The sequence below is a fragment of the Protopterus annectens genome, chromosome 8.part0, assembly GCF_019279795.1.
Source record: "Protopterus annectens isolate FY-2018-M chromosome 8.part0, PAN1.0, whole genome shotgun sequence".
In the NCBI taxonomy this organism is placed as follows: domain Eukaryota; kingdom Metazoa; phylum Chordata; order Ceratodontiformes; family Protopteridae; genus Protopterus; species Protopterus annectens.
The window spans coordinates 1,037,816,787-1,037,830,641 of NC_056741.1; the positions used below are offsets into that span (position 1 = coordinate 1,037,816,787).

Below are 13,855 nucleotides of genomic sequence, written 5' to 3' on the forward strand. Positions count from 1 at the left end.
TTATTACTAACAGGATGCTCAAAAAATGTAATTTTGCAAAGTTTGAAACAAGTGCAAAGGTTGCTTATTTATAACTACAAGTTAACAAAAATAGAAAACAGTGTTACATATTTGTGTTTCTCAAAAGATAAAAAATGCATTATTATAATTATTACTTGAGTTGGCAAATTCAATGGCTCCTGAGTATCTATAGAAACTAATAACTATTAATTCATTAACAAATGAGAAGTAGAAAATTGTCAAGATGACCACCGTGAGAACAGATGAATACAGGTACTAAGCAACTCCTTTTACTTTTTTGTGACAAAACAGAAATTATTGTTTTAGATGAGGGAACTATATTAGATTTCTAGTGAATTTAGAAGTTTCTTCAAACAACAAAGTGACATTTTCTGTAACAATCAGTGTCTGATTATCTTGACTAAAATTCTCCAAATCTTGCTTTCCTGTGATGTATCTTTAAAAAATAATATATAACAGGTTAGCCCTTCCTTTTGCACATCAGTATAAAAAGTGGAGGAGTTACTTCTGAAGATGGAAAATACTGAACATTTTTTCTCATCAGACTGAGATTTTTGTAGTCTTCTTTACAGCTACATAAGAAAAAAATCAACAGAAGTTAAACACAGACTTTTTACTCATGCAGAAATAACCAGGGTAGACTGTGGGCTCAGAAAATAAGTGCAGAGGAAAAATGTTTTAGGTTACCTAAACTGAAAACAAGAGAAGTAGATAATATGGTAAATTTATTAACCACATGGAATTTACAAGAGTTTCTCTCCATGGGTATTAAAAGAGTCCATACATCCTTATGCAAGCCTTCAGCAAATTCCAAAAAAACACTTAGACCTATTGCAGTTACTTTTTTCCCCTGCTTACATAAGAAGCTTACCATGAAGTCTGCTTGGGAAAACCAACTAGTGAAAGTGGTTAGTAACATTATTAGCCAAAGAGCTGCAATGGTGTGACTGCATCTGGTGTGCCTGGGCAGGATGTGTTGTACTAGCAGGTAGCAACTCAGTAGCCTGAGATGAAGTGCTACACATCCTTATAATATGAAAAAGGTATACTATAGTGGGGAAATAGAAAGCAGGTCATAACTGATAGGCTAGGTCACCATTATCCAAAGTAATAGGAATCGTTTACTCCTGTTTGTATGCCGCATAGTTTTCAGCACACCTGTGACTCCTTTTAAAACTTTCATGTACTATACTTTAAAGACAACTGCATCTCCTGTACTCCCTGAAGACATTCTACAAAGCACTTCAAATTACAAGAACCACGCCAAGTCGCAAAACTGTAAGCGATTTACTATATAAAATATACAGCGTTTACATTTTTGAACTTAACAACAATGGGTGCATTATATTACATTATGAACACTCTATATCTGCCAATTTTGCAATGTGTCATTTTCCTCACGATTTTAATATTTTAAACACAGGGCCAGAATGGAGGTAGCTTAAGACAGTAAATATTTAATTAGCCTAAATCATCAAAGCTGGTAAAGCACAAGGTCCAAAATCACATGACTAATGAGACAACTTGGAGATGTTGAAGCAGGAATTGTTTTGCTGCCTGCTTGTTGAAGCGTCCTACTTGTTCTCTTGTTTACTGGTTACTCTCTAATCCAACAACTCTTCGTATTCATACTTCATGTGTTTTTCTTTATTGACTAGTGTGATTCTATTTCTCCATCCTGCTCCTGCATAGAAAGCCTCAGGAAATTCCTGCATTTCTTAAAATAAAAAAATCAAAACCTCAAACATGGGTGCCAGAGCCATAGGGCAAGGAGAGGAGAACCCCCCCCCCCCCATGAATTTCAACAGCTGCCCAATGTGGCCTAAAACTGTTGCCAGCACAATGATTGCATGGAAATGTTTGCATTTGTGTTTTTGAGTTAACCACAAGCTCAGGCAGCCAGAAAAATACAATTTGAGTAATAAATCATTGTTTTCCTCAGGAATTTTATACAAACACAAAAAACACAGGAATGAAGGGGCAAAACTAGGGACAACTTTTAAACATCAATTAATTTAAAAGTTTAATACAGCAGGTTTTTCTGCATTTTCTAAATAGAAATATGAAACTTTAGTATCTAGCATTAATGACTGACTGCAATCCTCAGCATGCCTCTGAGCTCAGGGCTGTTAGGCCTGTAATCCTTTTGCTTATGAATTGTTGGGATCTTGGTAACTGTTTGAGATGATTAATGAGATACACTCCTAAGGGGACATTGTACTCAATGATTGTCCTAATCAATGTTGAGCATAAATGAGTGATAACCTCTTTCAAATGTGACAATATTCCTTTGGCAATTAGATGGACTAAATTAAAGGATTTCCTGACAACCATTGGCAAGCAGTGGTCAAAAGAGAAGAAGCTATTAGCCCAAGTACCTAGGTCCTTGACAAAATGTTCATTTTGTAGTGGTGTTGTCTATACAGATTGATGGGGTGGAGTTCTCTACAAAAGGTGATGATACTGCACTTGTTAGAATTCAGGCCGAGACCATTTTTAGTACACCAAGGTTTTACTTGGGAGAGCTCATTCAGGAGAGTTTCAGTGTCACAGGGTAACTTACACTCCAGTTTGCAGTCATCTGCAAATTTGTTAGCCAGAGTTCTTGGCTATCCACTTGGAGATCTGAGAAGTAAATACCAAAAAGGAGATGACCCAGCACTAAATCCTGAAAGGCACTACTGGTCGCTTTCATTCTGATGAGGCACCTGTAACTCACACTGTGTGGGTTCTATCTTTCAGCCAGTTTGCTATCCATCTTACCACATATGGTCAATTTTTAAAGCAATTAGCTTTTGTGTGATGCCAGCATGGGAAATGGTGTTGAAAACCTTTGCCTCGTCAGCATACACCATGTGTACTGCATGGTCATATCTACAGCCTCTGTAACCCTTTTGAAGAATTTTACCAGGTTAAATAAAATAAATAAATAAATAGAGAGGATCTACCCTTCATAAAACCAGACTGTTGGGGATCAAGTCTAACAAGGGTCTTGATATCACAGTTTATGAGGTTAGTTAAAATAGACGCCATGGTTTTACAGATGAGGCTTGTAAGACTTAAAGGGCTGCAATTACCTGGGTCAGTTGTAAGGACACAGATAGGTCTGCAATTACCTGGGTCAGTTGTAAGGAAATAGATAGGTCTCTAATTACCCAGGTCAGTTGTAACAAGACAGATAGGTCTGCAATTACCCGGGTCAGTTGTAAGGAGACAGATACGTCTGAAATTACCTGGGTCAGTTGTAGGGAGACAGATAGGTCTGCAATTACCCATGTCAGTTGTAAGGTGACAGATAGGTCTGCAATTACCTGGGTCAGTTGTAAGGCCACCATTATCGAGGGCATCACCACTGTAGTCCACCACTCATCAGGACCAAAGGGACCTGATTGGCTGCAGCAGTCAAGGAAGCAGGTTCTAGTTTCCTGATTGTCTTTGCTGTAATCAGTGGTCTTCTGGGACAGTTCTGTGGATTATTGGCATCCCATACCTCTCAACTGCCCAGGTTTTCTTCAGAATGTCCATTTTTTGCTTCTTATTTTTGGTTCTTCATAAAAATTGTGGTTTTCTTACAAATCAATGTGTATTGAAGTCACTAAATAATGGCAGACATTTAAGTTTCAGACTTCACATCCTTCAGAAAAATGTATGCTAAAGCAAAGCCTGAAAGCAAGTTTATAACTTTATATGAGTAATATTTAAAAAGTGTAACTATGTATAAGCCTTTGTGCTCCCATTATTTTTGGCTTTGTCCAGATTTTTCATGCTAAGAAGTTGAGAGGTATGGCATAAGGACAGATGGAGGATGCGTGTTTTCATGGAAGGACCGTGGGACCAGCAAAGCAGTTGTATTTTAACTGCCCTTGTAAGGGCAATTCCTAAAATGTCTGGAAAACTGTACTTTTGAGGACAATTTTAAAGGGCTGAACTGGTCTGGTCTGTTTGTAGGAGAAGCAAGCAGAAAATTAGTAGCAGCCTTCTATCAGTTGCAGAAAAGGTAAGTTGCTGGGTTTATTTTTAACTTAATTTTTTTGCAGGGAGTGGGGAGAAGAAACCTAGGAGAGGATTGTATAAATTTTTAGTGCAGAGTTCTTATGCTAAGATGATTTGTGGGGTGGGGGTGAGGAGCTGTGGTTGTAACAATTTTATTTTACCTTTGTTCAGAATTCCTCTCCTAAGAGACTGAGGAAGGAAGGCTTGTCTGTAATTAATGTCCAGATCTGATGTAGTTTTTTTAGCTAGTCTTGCATAAGAATATTAATTAATGCATTTTTGTTTTGTGTACAATTGTGCCGAAAAGTCTGTAGTGGGGGGATAATGGCTGTGAAAATGCTGCGCGGAATGTACATACATACATGCATACATACATACATACATACATACAAACATACATACATACAAATGTTTCAAGCATGGGCATTAATGCCCTTCTAACTTGCCAATATACCAAAACACTTGTTCCCATAATAAGTGTTCAGGCTGTTCTTAAAAATATCTAAGCTAGTACTTGCTTTAATGTAATTTTGTAGTCTGTTCCAAGCATCAGCTACTCTGTCAGAGTCATCATGTACAGATGTTTTAATGTATACTAATGCAAACCCTGTTCTGCTAGTATTGTTTTGCATATACCAGCAATGTTTACAACTATGCCTGATGCTACACCTTTGTTCTATGATCATTTTTTGCTTTGTCCGGAATTATTGTGCTGAGAGGTTGGGAGGGGAGTTAGCAGCTGTGAGAATGTTGCAGAATGTACAGCTGTTGTTTCAATGTATACTAATACAAACCCTGTTATACTAGTATTGTGTATAATAGCAATGTTTACAACTATCCCTGATGGTACGCATTTGTTCTATGATAATGTATTGCTTTGTCTGTAGTTATTGTACTGAGAGGTTGGTAGGGGGGGTTACGGGCTGTGAGAATGTTGCGCAATATTCAGATGTCTGCCTGGTATTTGACTTATTTCATTAAAACATGTGGGATTACACAAGGCATTTTATTGCAAAATCTGTTATTCCAGCATCTTTGTTTGTTCATAAGGACATTGTTTTTTAATGTTACGCCTTTGTGTTTTTATCTTGATTTCACTTCATCTAGATTTATTGCGCTGAGACACTGGGGGGTAGGGACTGTGAGAATTCTGCAGAATGTACTGATGTCTTAACGCGTGCCAATGCAAACCCTGTTCTACTATTGAAGTTGATCATAGCAAAGTTTTAAACAATCACTGATGTTACGCCTTTCTTCTGCAGTTTTTTTGTTTTTTTTGTCTAGAATTGTTAAGCTGAGAGGTTAGGAGAGGGGTAGGGGATGTGAAAATGTTGCACAATGTTTATATGTTTGACCTGTATTTTTGGTCTGTTACTCATCAAAAATGTGGATTCACACAATGCATGCTACTGGAAAAATCTGTTATTCTACCATCTTTATTAGTTCATAAGCACAGTGTTTTAAATCCCTAATGTTACATCCTTGTCTTGTGTTTTTTTTTTTTATTTTGTTTTTACCTCCTCTAGAATTGTGCTGAGACTTTTGGGGAGGACTATGAGAGTTCTGCAGAATGGACTGATTATTTTAATGAATGCTAATGCAATCCCTGTTATGCTAATATCTGCCTAAGTTTATCACAGCAATGTTTGTAACTATCCTTGATATTACACCTTTGTTCTGCAGTTATTTTCGGCTTTGGAATTATGCTGAGAGGTTAGGAGGTTGGTAGGGGCTGTGAGAATGTTGCACAATGTCCAGATGTTTGTTAGGTTTGGTCTGTTCATCCAAAATGTGGGGTCACACAATGCATGCTACTGCAAAATCTTATTCTAGCATCATTACTAGTTCATAAGCCCAGTATTTTAAATTCGTAATGTTCAGTCTTACTGTAGTGCTGTCTTCATCATGTGTGGATGTCTATGTCCTGTGCGCGAGAGTCTGTGTAGCTATCTGTCTTGTGTCTCTGTCCTGCGTGAGGAAGTCTGTGTGCATGTCTTTGTGTGTTTGTGGGACTGGCTAGCTTGATGCAGTACAGAGACTTGTCATAATGTAACAACATTGCTACTAAATGCCAGTCAGTGTGTGTGTGTGTGTGTGTGTGTGTGTGTGTGTGTGTGTGTGTGTGTGTGTGTGTGTGTGTGTGTGTGTGTGTGTGTACATCTGTTAGTGGCTACATTGCTGTGGTACAGTGGCTTATCATAATGTAGCATTGGTACACAATTTTATTTATTTATTTAACATTTGTTGACCAGTAAAGTCCAACTAGGACAGAGCCTATTTTAAGCAGAGGCCCAGGAAGAAACACTCCAAAAACATGTCTTTGAAATGTGGGAGGAAACCCACGTGAATGCAGGGAGAACATGTGGACTTCATACAGAAGGTACCCCAGCTGGGAAACAAACCAGAGAACCTCTTGTTGCGGGGAGACACCATTAACTGCTGCACCACTGCAGCTCCCCAGTTAGTTTGTGTGTGTGTGTGTGTGTGTGTGTGTGTGTGTGTGTGTGTGTGTGTGTGTGTGTGTGTGTGCACCATTGTGAGTGGCTACCCTGCTGTGGTACAAGGGCTTGCCATAATGCAACATTGGTACTAAATGCCAGTCAGTGTGTACCTTGGCATTTCAAGTCTTTTTAATGGTCTGAATATAGGAAAACTATATAGTGATTGTTAAATGGTGTTGCATGAGCTTGATAGGAAAGGGGGCATGACAGCAAAGTGGTCATACTTTTTATATTCTCCTGGGCAGGGCCCCCAACTTGAAACTTGCTGGGGCCAATAAAATGCTTGCATCAACCCTGACAATGACTAATATGATGTAAAGGTAAAGTGAAATTATTCTATCAATAACCTAGTGAAAAATATCATTACATTCAAACATATTTGTATTAATTTTATTGCAATAAACTGGCTCCAGCCAATAGAGCTCAGGAAGTTTGCACTTTAACTTCCAATGGGTGGAACCTAAGCCTTTTGACAGAATCAAATTATTTCTGAAGAAGTTATTCACAATTGGTGGCATTTAAAATTTCTGCCTTTGCCCTCTCATTATTTTTGGATTTGTCCAGAATTCTTGAACAAAGAAGTTGAGGGGTATTTTTGTCTTTTCCTTATAAAATCTGTGATTTTCTGACAAATTGTTGTGGATTGCAGTTGTTAAATAAAAGCAGGCATGAATTTCAGACTTTGTATCCTTCATAAAATGCTTGCTAATACAACACTTTTTATTCTAGCAACTTTCTAAGTACGTAAGAGAGGTGTTTAAATCGATTCCTGATTGTTGTGTGTTTATGATGTGAGATAAGAACCGAAGAAGGCCAATGGGGTTTGCAATGGATTCCACTTTATGGTTTTGACAGCAGTGAAATGATATACATTTTGGGCCGATTATTTACAAATGTATTTATTCACTTGTTCTCAAGCAGATAGCTGAGATGTACGGTCATGTATTTGATGGCTGTGTGTGTGTGTGTGTGTGTGTGTGTGTGTGTGTGTGTGTGTGTGTGTGTGTGTGTGTGTGTGTGTGTGTGTAAATACTCATTTCCTGTGACTCACAGTAGTTACAGTGTAAGGGGAGGAACTGATTGTAGTAAACCAGGAACATCCTTGTATGAGCCATTTTCCTTGGGTACGATCCTTGGTTTCCTTATTTTATTTACTGTTGACAGCATGCTTATTACTATGGCTGTGAATAAACTGGACAGCTTGAATTCTAGGAGTTTAATGTTAATATTTTAACTATGAACGTGTTTAACTAACCTTGTATTTTCTAGGGACATGTGTTGGGCTACAACAGTTTGTCTGGATGAGTAAGGCTAAGGGCTGCTTTTGTAGTACAGGGTTTGATTCCTTCAGTTTTCATTTGTGTACAAGCTGACACTGACCAAATCACTTTACCATTCAGTGCTCCTAGGCTGCCCATGGAAAAGAACATTTGCATCCAGTTGGCTTTCCCATCTCTTATCAAATGCACTGCACATTTGTCTTTTGAATTCCTGCGTACTTTATGTTGACACTAATAAGTGCTTCACAATATTTTGTTTGGCTATGAGTTCTAGCATGTCTTGTTGTTTAATGGATTGCCAGATGCATTTTCAATAAATGTGAGCTTCAAGGGAAGAGTTATTTACTGTTGCTCATGCTAAGTCTGTTTTGTTTGGCAAATAGCCGTCAGTGTTTTTTGCTGTAAAAATTTGAAATAAAAGTTTTAAATTAAATTCAATTCTATGTGATCATTGTAGAAGTAAAAAGGAAATAATATGTGCACTGACAGGTTTGAACAGCATTTTATGGTCATTGAGAAGAGACAGCCAAGTAATGGGATAATGGCTGCAGGCGGTGGATACTCCATTCCCCTGCCTAGGGCCCTGTTTGACCATTATCTGGCTCTGGCAGCTGGTGCTCAGATCCATTTCCCTTGATGAAGGGGGGGGGTTAAGAACTGCATCTTTTCCTCACTTTTGTTTAATTTGGCATTTGAATCATTGCACCTTTTCATAAAACAGCATCATCCTGGGTGGAGACAGTTTTCTGATAAATAACTTGGTTGTAGAGTCAAAGTTTGCAGATGATTCTGTCATGGCTTTCCCAACCTGCTAAAGTCCATGCGATGGCACATATACTTAACATATTTTGATGCAGTGTCCGTTTGAAAGTGAATTGGAATAAGAAGTTTCCCCCCTCTCCTAACTTAAGCGCCACAAGGTCAGAAACTAAAAATAAAATAAGATACACAATAGTATTTGGGAATATAGATTGGGCCCCCTTTTAGCTCCATAAACACTGACAATATTGACACATTAATAAATTATTTCAAGAAGAAAGCAGATGAGAAGAAAAGCTAAAACTGCATTTATGTATATTATGTATGTAATATAACATTAACTGTATATATAAAATTTCAACCACTAAGATGTTTCTGCATATCCACCAGGCTCAATGACAGAGAAATGAAGACTTGAATGTCACCTAATTGACTCCAGATTGATGGCAGCTGGAAGTGAAGGAGCTGAGGGGGTGGAACACAGTGGCATTTTGCTGGCTCACCCATTCTAGGAGGGAGGGAGGAGTGGAATTTCTACCTGTGATTTTGTACTCTGCCATTGATAAGGGAGTCTCAAAACAGCAAGACAGGTTGCTATTAAAATTGGGCATTACAGGACTCAAGCTAAATGATGCTACATGCTGTCATTCATATGATGCCAATAGTTCCAACCATTTAGAGCATTATAAAAAAATCCCCAGCATACATTGCATTGTTTGTGATGCTGCAAGAAGCTCTGTGTTTCCACTTACTCTTTGTCAACTCGCGTACAGCCGAAGCAGACCTATATCCCATATCTGCTGATACAAATATACATGTTAAGTGGTGCACAAGCTTTCTATCATCAAGAAATAATTCATTATTATAATTTACTATCTCTTTCAATCTAACCTTTAACAGCAAAATAAATACTTTATTAATGAATCAGCAGTTGGGAAATGAAATTGAAAATAAGGGTCTATTACATGTGCTCAAGACTCCTTTGCTCAAGACATAATTTCTCACCACCACTTGCTCATTTTGGCAAATGGTCTAACTCCCACTAACTCGTCTCCCTTAATTAAACATCCCTCCCAAAGCACGCTAATCTTAACCCTAAAAACTGGTCAAATCCCTAAACCTAAACTCTCAACAGCTCACTAAACCTAAATTCCACATGCCCTCCCTAAACCTAATTTGCAAATTGCTCCCTAAACCTAAAATCCTTACCACTTCCCCAAACCTAAACACCTGCAGTCCCTAAACCTAAAATTCCCCTCTCTAAACCTAATCTGCAGATTGCTTCTTAAACCTAAAATTTCTTTCCCCTCCCTAAACCTAATCTGCTGATCACTCCCTAAACCTAAACCCCCCTCCCCTACTTAAACCTAATCTGTCAGTTGCTCCCTAAACCTAAATTCCGACTCCCCTCTCCTCCCTAAACTTAATTTCACAATCACTCTTTAAACCTAAAATCCCCATCCCATCCTATTAGTTCTATGCAACCTTAGTAGGTCTAGGATGGCGGGATTATTCATGGCCTGAAAAGCCAACATGAATCACCAAGGAGAAGTCTCTAAGGAACAAAATAAACAGGGAAGGTAGCCAATTGGTTTCCCTTCATGACTTACCTAGCCCAGGAGCACTTTCTGAATTCCTTCTCTAGTTTTCTAGTAATTGTGTGCTGCAAAAATTCAAGTTTGAGCATGAACAGGTAGCTGTGTGGGCTCCAAGACGCTCGAGTCCCTGGCCCCCAGCAACTTCTCATGGGTCTTGAGCACTTGTAATACAACCTGAATATAGATACAGATATAATTATAACTGGAAATTTTATTTCATTTTTTTTATTTGACAGTTGTTTACTGGAATTGTACACTGAAATCTCAACAACTAATACGTTTGAGTATCTCCCCTTTTTCTCACAGTAAATTGTTTCACTCTTTCCAACAAATCTCACCAATATAGGAAAAGGTTTCTTCTTTTTTAATTTGTCCAGGTCTTTTGGGTTTCTAATACCATGACGGGAATGGACCCCATTCCTAAGTCAAAGTATGATTAAAGTTTATAAAATTAGTATTGTTTCACTCTTTGATGTTAGCCAAAAGTGCTCTTCATAGCACCCGGAATGTGCCCAGTAATGACTCCTTCTGCAATTCGTATGACGTTACATGAATTGGTAACATATCTAAATATGATTGTAGATTCTTTTTTATATGTTTCTTCCCAATGACCATTCTGATGATAGTTTCGAGTAATGACTTCATAATAAAAAATGTTAAAGGCCTGAAAACTGCCACTGATTATTATCTTACTATAAAGAATCTTTGCAGAAGGTAATTTTTATTAATGAAAATCTTTTGTTAAAAGGCAAATAAAGTCACTGGTCTCTTAAACATCTTATTCCAAAATAACTGATTCCTCTGAGAATAAATAAGCTGGGGGATTTAGATGGGAATGGGAAAATATCATGATATCCAAGTTTTCTTTCCAGTTAAGTTTCAGAGTTTGAATGTGTTATAAAAGAATTTCATTTGGCAGACACCATTTAGGGTCCCTTTGTTTGGCTATCCAGTTAATGGTATTGTGGAGTTTGTTATTTCATGATACAGTCATCCACCAGTAGTAGCCTAAGCTATAGTAAAATGATGATATTTTTCTCATTCGTCCAGTGTTAACTCCCTAAGTATAAAGACATTCCCTTCTAATCATCCCTCTTTTCTTTGTGCTGTATCTCTTAGCATATATATTCCCTTCACTAAAAAATGTTACTGCTCAGTTTGTAAACACAAATTATGACCAGTTCTGGAGCATTAAATTAGTTTTAACTCACCCACACCTATAGTGCCCTGTCTCTATACTTCCTTTTAGCATTCATACTTTTTATGGCAGCGTGACATTTATAAGAGCTGCATTCCTTTCACTTAAGTAAAGAAGAGCTAATTCTACATAATGCATCACAATGTGGCTTATAAAATATCAGTCCAGAAAAACTCACTGCTGTATATGTGTCTTATATACAAAAATTCCATGGTCACTATAATACCTGGACATCAGGTTTGTAACTAGGGTTACCACTGTTTACAGAGCCATAACATGACTGTCATATGTACCTCTATGTAATAGGCAACATAAGAAATATTATCAATATATAATAAACTGAATACCACTAAGGCTGCTAATCCATGATGCACTACAGTGGAGACACTAACCACTGTTTGTCAGTAGTTATTCATATTTTCATATTTACATTCACAGTTTCATAACTAAGTGAGATGCAGTGTGAAATTTTGTGTATAATGGACATACCGGAGACACTGCTAGATATTCACTAGTAATTATGAATATATTCAGTATTTATATATATATATATATATATATATATATATATATATATATATATATGGATGTGGTGAGAGAGGACATGCAGGTGGTTGGTGTGACAGAGCAAGATACAGAGGACAGGAAGAAATGGAAACAAATGATCCACTGTGGCGACCCCTAAAGGGAACAGCCGATATATATATATATATATATATATATATATATATATATATATATATATATATATACATATATACACACAAACACACATATATATATATATATATATATATATATATATATATATGGATAGATAGATTTCAATGTTTCCAAAACCAACTGACACAAATATAGCACAACATGAGTTGAAATCTTAGATGATGTTAGATAAAACTGGTAATTGGCACAATTTTCGCTAAGTTTTACATCTTAAGAGATATTCTTGTTTATATGGTTAGTTCTGAAAATATACTTAACTTTTCCTGTTTCTGTAACCAGTTAAATAACCAAGTACTCAGAAAGGAAAGTTACACTGTGTAAAAAAGTAATACTCTTGACAAATGTGTTCATGTTGTACATTTTCCAAGATATAAAAAGTTGTTTGTCATAACTTAGAGGAAAAATATCATTCTAGATTTTTCTGCACAACAACATATTATAGTATTGATGTAAAGACTGTGAATGTACTGATTTATGTTAGTATAAAAATACATATTGTTGTTTGTAACTTTGGAATAACTTTTACTGTTCATCAAATAATTACTTTTGTTAGCATTACAATTCTTTAACTTGATTTTTTCAGAAAATGATTTGAAATCCAAGAATGTGTATTGCATACTGGAAGCATGACATTCCATACCTACTAGGTGAGAATAAGTTAATTGAATGTGCTCTGAGTGAAGCAGAATTCCTTCCACATAATGCAACAAAATGTGGCTTATAAACCAGAATTCAATAAGTAAAAGTTTAATGAAGTTCAGTAATGCCTGAGCCTCACAAAGTTCTGGTTACAGGTCATTCCATTGTCAGACACCCTAATACCAAAGTCATCACACTGGTTAAGGAGAGGGTTGTACTCCATTGTTTCTCTGATACTAGGATCAGAGTCATAACAAGAGCCATCAGGACTCTACACCATCTTAAATTTGAGTACAACCTTATTCTCACTCATGTAGGGGTAAATGACCGTAGGCTCTCATCCTTAAGAGAAATGCAGTGAGAGACAACTGAGCTCACAATTAAGTCTCTGCAAAAGGAAAACTACTTGTTCTGAACAGTATTATTCACTTGCCAACATTGATGCTTAAGTTCAAAGGTAAAATAATTAGCTACAATACTTGGGTTGTTAACTTGTGTCTTTCTAGGAGGCTCTAATATGGGTCTTCTTAAGACAAGATTGTCAACAGGCTGGCCTGCCTGCTTTGTAAGGGATGATCTCCAAGTTTCATTGCATCATTTTCATATGCTGACTAGAACATTTGTTTCTTAATGTCTTTTTAGGCAAAGTTCAACCCCTGGGCATACCTACATAGAAAGTTCCAGTTCAAACAAAAACAGGGTTGCCCTACTCAGTAAAAGCAGCATAAACAACAAAATGCCTGTGCTTCATGTCTGCCTCACCCTTGAAAACATCAACACATATGTAGTTATACATAGATTCAGAACAGCCATAACACTTCCCCCATACCACTACTTATCAACTGCTCCCCCTTGAACTATCACTTGTGTTAATGCCTCATTTGTTGAATCAGATCACCTGGCTGTAACCTTCTCAATAATAGAAGCCCCACCCCATCCATAAAAATCCTACTTTGCTACTATTAAAAATCTGGCATACGGCTATATGATGATCTCTTGGACAAGCACATTTGGCATAGTCCAGCAAACAAAATAATCCATGGAGCCACCCTTAATTCTCTATACTCCTCAACTGTTGTCCCCTCATGAATTAATGAGGTTGAATAGAAGTCAGCCCGGGTGGTGGAACTCCAAGATAAATCA

General features: G+C 37.2%; 1 protein-coding gene across 2 annotated transcripts in view; it reads right to left on the bottom strand.

Annotated features, from left to right (window-relative positions):
- LOC122809207 (chloride channel protein ClC-Kb-like) overlaps positions 1-13,855 on the bottom strand; it is a 1,320,353-nt gene that overhangs the window by 1,163,440 nt on the left and 143,058 nt on the right. The gene's annotated exons all lie outside the window — the stretch shown is intronic.